The sequence below is a fragment of the Oryctolagus cuniculus genome, chromosome 21 (genome assembly GCF_051225735.1).
Source record: "Oryctolagus cuniculus isolate XC-2025 breed Fujian yellow rabbit chromosome 21, ASM5122573v1, whole genome shotgun sequence".
In the NCBI taxonomy this organism is placed as follows: Eukaryota; Metazoa; Chordata; class Mammalia; order Lagomorpha; family Leporidae; genus Oryctolagus; species Oryctolagus cuniculus.
In genome coordinates, this window is record NC_142887.1 from 47,893,829 (window position 1) to 47,904,769 (window position 10,941).

General features: G+C 37.3%; 1 long non-coding RNA gene and 1 pseudogene across 7 annotated transcripts in view; one reads left to right on the forward strand and one right to left on the reverse strand.

Moving 5' to 3' along the window:
• Positions 1 to 10,697, forward strand: part of LOC149119983 (uncharacterized) — an 82,663-nt gene extending 71,966 nt beyond the window's left edge. For all 7 annotated transcript variants that reach the window (XR_016227010.1, XR_016227009.1, XR_016227013.1 and 4 more), the window contains exons 2-3: positions 7,083 to 7,218; positions 10,264 to 10,697. This is a non-coding gene — a long non-coding RNA (uncharacterized LOC149119983). The remainder of the gene's footprint in view (positions 1 to 7,082; positions 7,219 to 10,263) is intronic.
• On the reverse strand, positions 9,965 to 10,032 carry LOC149119984 (U6 spliceosomal RNA; annotated as a pseudogene).
• Positions 10,698 to 10,941: the final 244 nt, after the last annotated feature.

Genomic DNA, 10,941 nt, shown 5'->3' on the forward strand with positions numbered 1-10,941 from the left:
ATTTCCCATAGTGTCCACCTCACTCCAACAGGTTTCCCTCTTGGTGTTCAGTCAGTCGTCACTGATCAGGGAGAACATATGGTATTTGTCCCTTTGGGACTGGCTTATTTCACTCAGCATGATGTGTTCCAGATTCCTCCATTTTGTTGCAAATGACTGGATTTCGTTGTTTCTTACTGCGGTATAGTATTCTAAAGAGTACATATCCCATAATTTCTTTATCCAGTCTATCGTTGATGGGCATTTAGGTTGGTTCCAGGTCTTAGCTATTGTGAATTGTGCTGCAATAAACATTAGGGTGCAGACCTCTTTTTTGTTTGCCAATTTAAATTCCTTTGGGTAAATTCCAAGGAGTGGGATGGCTGGGTCGAACCGTAGGTTATCTACGACCTTGTCTAAACAAGATAAGAGTCGGAGAACTCAGAGGGCTTCCATAGCCTTGGAAACTCATGACTGGAGCATAGGGAGATTACTGATGCCATAGACAGGAGTGTCAATTGGTAAAGTCAACAACAGGAGTCACTGTGCACTTACTCCTCATGTAGGATCTCTATCCTTAATGTGCTGTACATTGAGATTTAATGCTATAACGAGTACTCAAACAATATATTTCACTTTGTGTTTCTATGGGGGTGCAAACTGTTGAAATCCTTACTTAATGCATACTAAACTGATCCTCTGTTAAAAAAAAAAAAAAAGAAATTATCAATTCCCAACTTGACTCTCACTGGGATTAAACATGACAATAGGTCTGCTCTGATTTCATCATCATTTTAAAAAAAAAATCATCTATTATTTTTCACTTTATGTTTCTGTGTGGGAGCAAACTGTTGAAATCCATACTTGATGTATACTAAGCTGATCTTCTGTATATTAAGATAATCAAAAATGAATCTTGATGTGAATGGAAGGGGAGAGGGAGTGGGAAAGGGGAGGGTTGTGGGTGGGAGGGACGGTATGGGGGGGAAGCCATTGTAATCCATAAGTCGTACTTTGGAAATTTATATGCATTAAATAAAAATTAAAAAAATAGTTATTAATCATAACTCTCAGTTTAAGCTTTTCTTACCAAATTTTCATGTTTGCTGGTGTTTATATCTATGGGAAAATTGGGTCTCTGGATTGCAACCAATGAAAGCATCCAGACTAACAGTAATAAGGTCAACAGTCAGCAGAATGATGTCCAGCTGAACTGAAATAGCTTTTCTTATTTGGTAGAGGGGTTACCTCCTGCATTATGCTGACATACTGTCATAGACAGTAGATATTGCAGCCTGTCCCTTCTGCCAAATGGAGAATACCATATTTTGGTCCATCATATATATATTTATATATTATAATATATATTATATATTATACTATATATTTCTATACATAATATAGAATTGCATATAATTATTATAAATATATAATTGTATATAATTATTATATATGAATTTGTTATTTATATATAAATAATTATTTCTGATCCAGCTCCTTACCAATGGATTGAAAAAGCAGTGAAAGATGCTCCAAGTACCTGGGTTCCTGGGACACACATCAGAGGAAAAGCTCCTGGTTTCAACCTGGCCACACTCTGGCTATTGAAGTCATCTCAATAATATATATATATATATATATATAAAATACATATAATAAATTATATAATATTATCTGTTTATAATTATATATTATATAATATATTGTATGATAAATTATAATATATTTTATATATGAATATATTTATATACATAAATATATAAATAAATGTAAATATATATATAAGGAATTTATTTATGTAGTTGACAGGTTTACTTACAGAGAGTGAGAAGAAGAGACACAGAAAGGTCTTCCATATGCTCATTTACTCCCCTAATGACTGCAATGTCTGCAGCTGGGCCAATCTGAGCTAGGAGCTTCCAGGTCTCCCATATTTTGGCAGGGACCAAAGCACTTGGAACAGCTTCTACTGCTTTCCCAGGCTATTGCAGAGAGCTGGCTGGGAAAAGGAGAAATGGGGACTAGAACTGGTGCTCATATGGGGTGCCAGCATTGCAGGTAAAGGATTACACCACTGCACCACAGTGCTGGCCCCAGTCTATCCTTTATTAAGGAGATCTCAGTAATCATGTTCAGGTATTGCTGTCCTATATTCATGGCCAAAGTCCTAGCAGGCAACATGGTTTGGAGAATCATAAGCACAAGGTGTGTAGGAGACTTCATTTCTCATACAGCACAGTTAATAACAAGGTTCCAAGAGGGGAAATTACTTGCATCATAGTCTTTGAGAACTAATGGACATCACAGGTGATCTAAAGAATTTAGAAGGTTTGTGAGCCCCTAGAGTGAAAAAGTCACTGGGAGCACAAGGACAGTGCCTAGAGTTTATTTTGATGGATTTTAGCCCCTTTCATTGGAGGGAGGCCCGAAGAAGCTGGACTGATTAGTAAACCTCAGAAGTGTCTTTTCAAGGTGAAGGCAAACTGAGACTGAGGGGTTTTTGGAAAAACGTTGAACAAAAGACATTTCCCACACGTGGTTAAGACACATCATTTATCTACTGATTTTCATCAGATCTGTTAACATTAGGTATAAGGTACAGTGGACATGGTGGATGGCATATAGCAATATGATTTTAGTAATATATCATGAGGTGCTTTTTTTAAATGGATTTAGCAGGTAAAATTGGGCTACCTAATGGGATGTAGCTGGAATAATCACCTTTTTGTTAAATAAATCTGAGGTAATAAATGTTAGTGTATGAAGACATTGAGTTTTCTTTTATTGGGCCTTCTTGGTTATTTTAATCTGGGATCTGCGAATTCTCATTTTCTTTATTTTATTCCTCATCATGTCGGACCAACTCTGCTGCTTTGGGGATTTTTTTAGTACATCTGGCATTTGGAAATTTAGACAATAGTATAGTTAAAATGAGATGTACCAAGTAAAGTATTTATTTTTATTCTGATACATATTTTGGAATTCTTCTAAAATTCCTATTGAGTATCCTTGTTAAATTTAGTTGCATCCCAGGTTAAGACTTATTGGAGGCAGGCTCCATGGCTCAATAAGCTAATCCTCCACCTGCGGTGCAGGCACACCAAGTTCTAGTCCTGCTGGGAGAGCCAGATTCTGTCCCAGTTGCTCCACTTCCAGTCCAGCTCTCTGCTATGGCCCAGGAGTGCAATGGAGGATGGCCAAAGTGCTTGGGCCCCGTACCTGCATGGGAGACCAGGAGGAAGCACTTGGCTCCTGGCTTTGGATCAGCGCCATGTGCCAGCCGCAGCACACTGGCGGCAGCGGTCACTAGGGGGTAAACCAACAGAAAAAGGAAGACCTTTCTCTCTGTCTCTCTCACTGTCCACTCTGCCTGTCAAAATAAAAAATAATTTTTATAAAAAGACTTATTGGAGCCACTTTAGTGATTATACCCATGAAACTTTGTTAATAAATGCAAATAGAACCTGGGAAAATTGATGTATATCTTATGCTGTAGAGACTTAAGATTGAACATCTTTTTTTAATCTTTTTTAATTATATAATTTAAAAACAAATTTTAGATTTTTTTTTTTACTTTACTAAGTCACAGCTCTGGCCCCATTAATATGACTTAACAATGTTTTTTCCTCTCAGAATTATCTCTATTGTTTCAGTTAACTGCATGCCTTTTCTTTACATTCAGATTCCCTCAGCTGTCAAAGCTTATTCATCTTAATTCTGTTGTTCCTATTTCCCTCCCTTTTATTCTGTCCCTAGGCTAATTGAGATCATGATTCTCCATTCCTTCTGTGTGGTGTCACAGTAGGCTTGAAGTGTTCTTTTTCTCTTCTGATTTCTAAAGAAAGAAATTATGTATTCCCCCAGTTTAGATATTTTAATAATGCACTCTAAAACAAAGGTTAAATGTTCTTAATTTGACAAGAATTTTCAGGGCCAGTGGTGTGGCATAGTGGGTAGAGCCACCACTTGCAGTGCTGGCAGCTCATATGGATCCAGATCTCTGCTATAGCCTGGGAAAGCAGTAGAAGATGGCCCAAGTCCTGGGCCCCTGCACCCATGTGGGAGACCTGGAAGAAGCTCCTTGCTCCTGGCTTTGGATTGGCACAACTCTGGCCATTGCAGCCAACTGGGGAGAGAACCAGTGGATGGAAGACCCCTCTCTCTTCTCTGCCTCTCTCTGTGCAACTCTGACTTTAAAATAAATAAATAAATCTTTAAAAAAAGATTTTTTTCTAATTTTAGATTTGTTCTACTTCATTGCCACTTCAGGGTGTGTGTAAGGAGTGCATATCCAGTTTTTCTATTTTGGAATTTGGGGATTTTGTATTAGCTCTGCTGTGTATTCATTTTTCTTGAGCATTGGTGATATCTTCTCCTTAGTTGTATTAAGAGAGAGAGCAATAGCCCTCATGTCTTTTTAGGTAAGTAAGACATATTAAAAACAGAGCATTCAGTATACATTCATAGTATTTTGACTTGTTCAATTGATTTTCCTGACCTCCCTTGGATATTCTTGGTCTCTGCTGTACAACTTTCTATACTCATTAATTCTTTGATATTCCCAAATCCAGAAAATAAATGACTCAACAGCTGTGTTCCTGTATTTGCTGGGACTCAGGGTAAGAAGCAAAGTGGAGGTGTTCAGGAATCTAAAGTTACATGCTACATAGCAAAGCACATCATTTCCTATACAAAGTGACTGGGAAATCCAGAATCTTTTGCACACATATTGGATCCTGAACTATTACTGGACTATTCAGTAAGATTTTAATGTATTTATTTTCTGTGTGTGTGTTTGTATTTCTAAATAAACTCTGCTGGGCTACTTAACATTAACATGTATTGCAGAATTCTTTCATCAGTTTTTACTTTTAAAAAGTTTCTCTTTCAGTTTTATGGGAGAGGGTAGAAGTTTCCTGCTATGTAACTGAAAGTTCATTCATTCATTAAAGTTAAAAATATTTGTTGCAAATTGGTAGAATACTATTAATTCTCATGTGATTTACATGAAACTAAATACATTCTCTATTTTGTTTTGCTTAAAATTTCTGCATGTGTGGACTTCTTTTTTCCTTCTTGCCCCAAATCCCTTTGTGTATTGGGATGGCAAATGGGTTTTACACTGGAGAAAACATGTTATTTTGGCAAAGAAGTACTTAGCCTTCCTGCTTCAAGTATTCAAATATTGCATTGGAAATCAGTATATTTGTTTACTGTACAAATGTCCTTCATACAATTTTGTAATCTTCTGGGATGGGAGAGGAAGCAGGAAATAGGAGGATTACGGGTGGGAGGGATGTTTTGGGGGAGGGGAAGCCACTGTAATCCAAAAGCTGTACTTTGGAAATTTATATTTATTAAAAAAATTAAACAATTTTGTAATCTTCATCTTCCTTTTTATTTCATCCTTTTTAAAAAAAGATTCATTTATTTTACTTGAAAATCAGAGTTACACAGAGAAGGAGAGAGAGAGAGAGAGAGCAGTCTTCCAACCGCTGGTTCACTCCCCATTTGGCCACAATGGCTGGAGCTCTGCTAATCCAAAGCCAGGAGCCAGCAGCTTCTTTTGGGTCTCCTATGCAGGTGCAGGAGCCCAAGGGCCTGGGCCATCCTCTACTGCTGGATAGTAAGTCTTACTTGCCTAAAAAGATGGATAGTAATTTGAGTAGCCAGGACTTGAACTGGCACCCAATTGGAATGTCAGCACTGCAAGCCACAGCTCTACTTGCTACTCCACAGCATCAGCCCCCTAAATTCTTATGAGTATTGCTACACGATTGGAATTTATAATTGATAATGCTGAACAATTGAAACTGTCTTATTTACAATTGTAGGACTGGATATGGCAGTTCTACTTGAAGTAAAGTATGTAGCCTGCTTATTGTATGATTTTCGGAAAAGCATGTATTTATATATAACAGCAGATCTGTTAATCATTTAAAAGTGAATTGTCATGATTACCCAGATGTAAAGAATGCAATATGTGCTAATGAGTTAGCAGTCACAGACATTTAGAATTAGAGGGATTTTAGAACTTTTTCAATACTGCAGTTTTTATGAAAAACTAATAATTTTTTTTATTTGACAGGTAGAGTTATATACAGTGAGAAATCAGAAAGGTCTTCCTTCCATTGGTTCAGTCCCCAGATGGCTGCCACAGTTGGAGCTGTGCCCATCCAAAGCCAGGAGTCAGGTGCTTTCTCCTGGTCTCCCATCCGGGTGCAGGGCCCAAGCACTTGGGCCATCCTCTACTGCCTTCCCGGGCCATAGCAGAAAGCTGGACTGAAAGAGGAGCAACCAGGACTAGAACACTTTGCCCATAAGGGATACCAGCACCACAGGTGGAGAATTAACCAAGTGAGCCATGGCGCTGGCCCCCGATAAATTTACTCTTAACAAAATATCAAAATATCTTATTTAGTATAAAGTTAGTCGTGAAAAGAGACTACCTTGTTGAACACAGAAATTTGAGATTATATTTCTTGGTATTAATTTGCATCTTAAGGCTTATTGCCTAGTTTATTTCAATATTTCAATCTAATATTCCTAATAATATCTTGTACTTAGTGGTTCACTGTGTGCCAGACAATATTCTTTTGATTTTTTAAAAGATTTATTTATTTATTTATTTGGAAGTCAGAGTTACACAGATAGTGAACAAGAGGAAGAGAGAGAGAGAGAGAGGTCCTCCATCTGCTGGTTCACTCCCCAGATGGCCTAAAAGGTCAGAGATATGCCAATCTGAAACCAGGAGCCAGGACCTCTTCAGGGTCTCCCATGCAGATTCAGGGGCCCAAGGACTTGGGCCAACTTCCTACTGCTCTCCCAGGCTATAGCAGACAGCTGAATGGAAAGTGGAGCAGCCTGGACTTGAACCGGCCTCCATATGGGATGCCCCCACTGCATGCAGTGGCTTTACTAGCTACACCACAGCACTGGCCTCAAGACAATGCTCTAAAATGATGCATTAATTATTCCCAAATATTGAAAAGTGGCATGGTACACATTTGAATGTGTTGTTTTGTACTAGTTGTAGAAACAGTTTAAAATATATTTAGATTTAAAAATGTAAGCTTTGATCTAAAGGTTTACTTTCCCTTAAGGTGCCTGTTTGGAAACTGAGAGATCATTGAAGTCTCAAGATAGAGTACAACTGATCTTATCCAAGCCTCCTTTATCACATGAGGATGCTAAATGCCAAGCCCAGAGAAGTAAAGTGAATTGTTCAAGGTCACATAGGTAAGTTGTGGCAGGGATAATTCTGTATTAGCATTAGGTATCCTGATACATAGGCCACTGTTCTGTCAATTTTGTACTCCTTCTGGAGTTAAAGATTCTAAGTTGTGGAAAATTGAATTTGGAAATTTAGTGGTTGCTATGTTGTTATGGTGAGAAATTTCTGTGTATAGCTATGAGTTGCTTAAATTTTATTCAAAATATTTTTCTAGTATGTTTGCTATTTATTTGAAATGTATAACAAGTAGCTTCATCTATTTGCCAAAAGAATTTTTAAAGATTTATTTATATTGTTTGAAAGTCAGAATTACACAGAGAGAGAAGGAGAGGCAGAGAGAGTGGTCTTCCATTCACTGGTTCACTCCACAGTTGGCCTCCATGGCTGGAGCTGTGCTGACTGGAAGGCAGGAGCCAGGAGCCTCTTCCTGGTCTCCTATGCAGGTGCAGGGGCCCAAGGACTTGCACCATTTTATAGTGTTTCCCAGGCCATAGCAGAGAGCTGGATAGGAAGTGGAGCAGCCAGGTCTTGAACTGATGCCCCTATGGAATACCAGCACTGCAGGTGGCAGCCTCACCCACTATGCCACAGTGCCAGCCCTTGCCAAAAGAATTTATAGAAGCTATTCCATATATACACTTAACAATTATTTAGTTACTTGACATGAACTATCCCTGCATATTTGAAAATTTTGAATGGTATCACTTGGGTTTTAAGAATGTTATATTTTAGGTCTCTTAATATTTTTAGTGATGATGTTTTAAAGGCCCTTTCTGTTTTATGAAAAATGATAAGGATTTTGTTTTACAATGGCCATAGTATTACTACTTAAAGCAATAGATTAAATAAAACTTTTAAACAAAGTCATTTAATACTGAATTCTAACACACTGGTATATTTTAAAGTGAGAAGCCGGATTTCTTTCAGATATTCTAAAGAAGAATGATAATCAAAATTGAAGACATCTACAGTTTTTAATCACTTGTTTTAAGTATTGGTCATAATGGTCCAATTTTGAGTTTAATTTTAATTAGCTTTTAAATGATTCAATATGTTTTATAGAAAAAATTCGGAGAACATAATTATATACTCAACCTCCCTCCCTTCTTTTTCCTTCTTTGTCATTTTTTTTAGCTTATGAAATGACATTTTCAGTTTACATTACATTAAAAAGGGTTCTTGAATCAAGGGACAAGTTTAACAGGCAAAAAGCAAAAAGATCGTAATTTAGAGGGAATATAGACAATGGCTCTAAACAATATTTGAATATCACATCTAAACAATATTTGAATAAATTGATAAATATTTTAATTTCTCCTACTAAAATGCTCAAAGTCTTTAATTATTTATCAAATATTAGTGCAAAATTATGGATTTAAATGATCCCAAAAAGTGATGAATTTTTGTGTAATAAAGTCCAATTTTTGTCAAGGCTTTTTGACAGTCTCACAGAAAACTTATGTTTGTGAATGGGAAGAATAATACCAAAATATCCATACTACCAAAAGCAATTTGCAAATTCAATGTAATCCCAATCAACATACCAACGATGTTCTCAGAGCTAGAAAAAATGATGCTAAAATTCACATAGAAACATGAGAGATGCTTAACATCTAAAGCAATATTATAAAGCAAAAAAAAGCTGGAGACATCACACCATATTTTAAGACATATTACAGGGGTCAGCACTATGACAAAGCAGGTAAAGTCACCGTCTGCAGTGCCGGCATCTCATATGGGTGCCAGTATGTTTCCCAGCTGCTCCACTTCTTATACCCCTCTCTGGTATAGCCTGAGAAAAAAGTAGAAAATGGCCAAAGTCTTTGGGCCCCTGCACCTGCATAGAGACCTGGAAGAAGCTCCTGACACTTGGATTCAGATCAACAGAGCTCCGGCCATTGTGGCCATTTGGGGAGTAAACCAGTGGATGGAAGACCTCTCTCTCTCTCTGCCTCTACCTCTCTGTAACTCTGCCTTTCAAATAAATATACTGCAAAAAAAAAAGAAGAAGTGTTAGCACTGATATAATAACAGACACATAGTTCAATGGAAAAGACTTGGTAGCATAGAAATAAACCCAAATTTCTACCAGCAACTCATATTTAACAAAGGAACTAAAATGAACTGGAGAAAGAAGAATCTCTTTCACAAGTGGTGCAGAGGAACTTGATTATCCATATGTAGAAGCCTGAAAAGAGACTCCAACATCTCTTACACTATGTGAAAGTGAACTCACAGTGAATTAAAATGTAATCATAAGACCCAAACCCAAGTACACATAGGGAAACTCTAAATATTGTCAACACACAATAGCTTTTGGGTAAGATTCCAATAGCAATAGTCACAAAAATAAAAACAGAGACATTTGAGTATATCCAACTAAGATACTTCTTCACAACAAAGTAAACATCAGAGTGTAGATACAATGAACAGATGGCAGGAAAAATTAAAACTCTGAATGTTTACAGATTTCCAGAACATTTACATGAATTGGAAAAACTCCAAAAAATACAGTGAAGAAACAGGCAAGGATCTGAATAGACATTTCTCAGAAGAAATGTACATGGTCAAAACATGTGAATATGCCCGATGTCACTAGCCATTATGTAAATATAAATCAGAACACCATATCAGTCTCCAACACCTGTGGGAGAATACAACACTCAGGTGTTTGTGTGTGCAGCAAGTGGGTTTAGAGGACCCTGTTCACCTCTGGAGAGCAGAGCCTACAGGGAGGTAAAGAAACCTTACTGCGCAGGGGCATGCTAATCTTCTCTGTATCATTCCAATTTTAGTATATGTGCTGCCGAAGCGAGCACATGTGCTGCCGAAGCGAGAAAGAGATGAAAAGAATTTATCTCAGCTAGCCACTAATATTCAAGAAACAAGGTCTTCAGGAAAGCCAACTCAACTGACATTTTCATGTCATTGTTAAATAAAGGAAAAATTATCTAGGTTCAGCAATACGTAGTTTATAAGAGAAAGACTACAGAGTAATTTCCTTGGCATAGAAATAACTTTTTTTTTTTTTTTTTTTTTTTATCCATGAGGGCTTGCTATCACCACCACACACCCACATCCCATATACAAATGCCTGGCTTGAGTGGTAGCTTCTCTGCTTTGAGGCAAGTTTCTGCTAGTGTGCACCCTGGGAGGAGACGGAGGATGGCAGAAGTGCTTGGGTCCCTGCACCCAAATGGGACATCCAGAATGAATTCCCAGTTCCTGGTTTTGGCTTGGTCAAGCTTTGGCTATTGCAAGTGTCTGGGGAGTGAAGCAGTGGTTCCCTCTTCCTGTCACTCTGCCTTTCAAATCAATAACTGTTGTTGGTAATGACTAATAATGATATTCACTGATTGTCAAATTTTGAATCTATTAATTATAGACAATTTCTCTTTGTATTTTTAAACTTTCATAATGTTCTGTAGCCAATTTCATCACTAGAAATAAAAACTTTTCCTCAAAAAAAAAAAAAAAAAAGAAACCTTACTGCTTTCCTAATGTGCTTATTAAGTTCTTGACCAGCGCCTGTTAGTCTTGCCACAAACTTTCTAGTCTTACTACTTTCCTTCTTCTTCTTCTTCTCTGTGACTTGTAAAATAGTATACATTCTATATACTGTGGATACTTTTGATTTATTTTATTCCTTCGGTCTCCTATGAAGTTCCTCCACAAAAGCACAGCCCTCAAAATATTCATTCATTTATGCAGTCTGCAGATTTCATGAG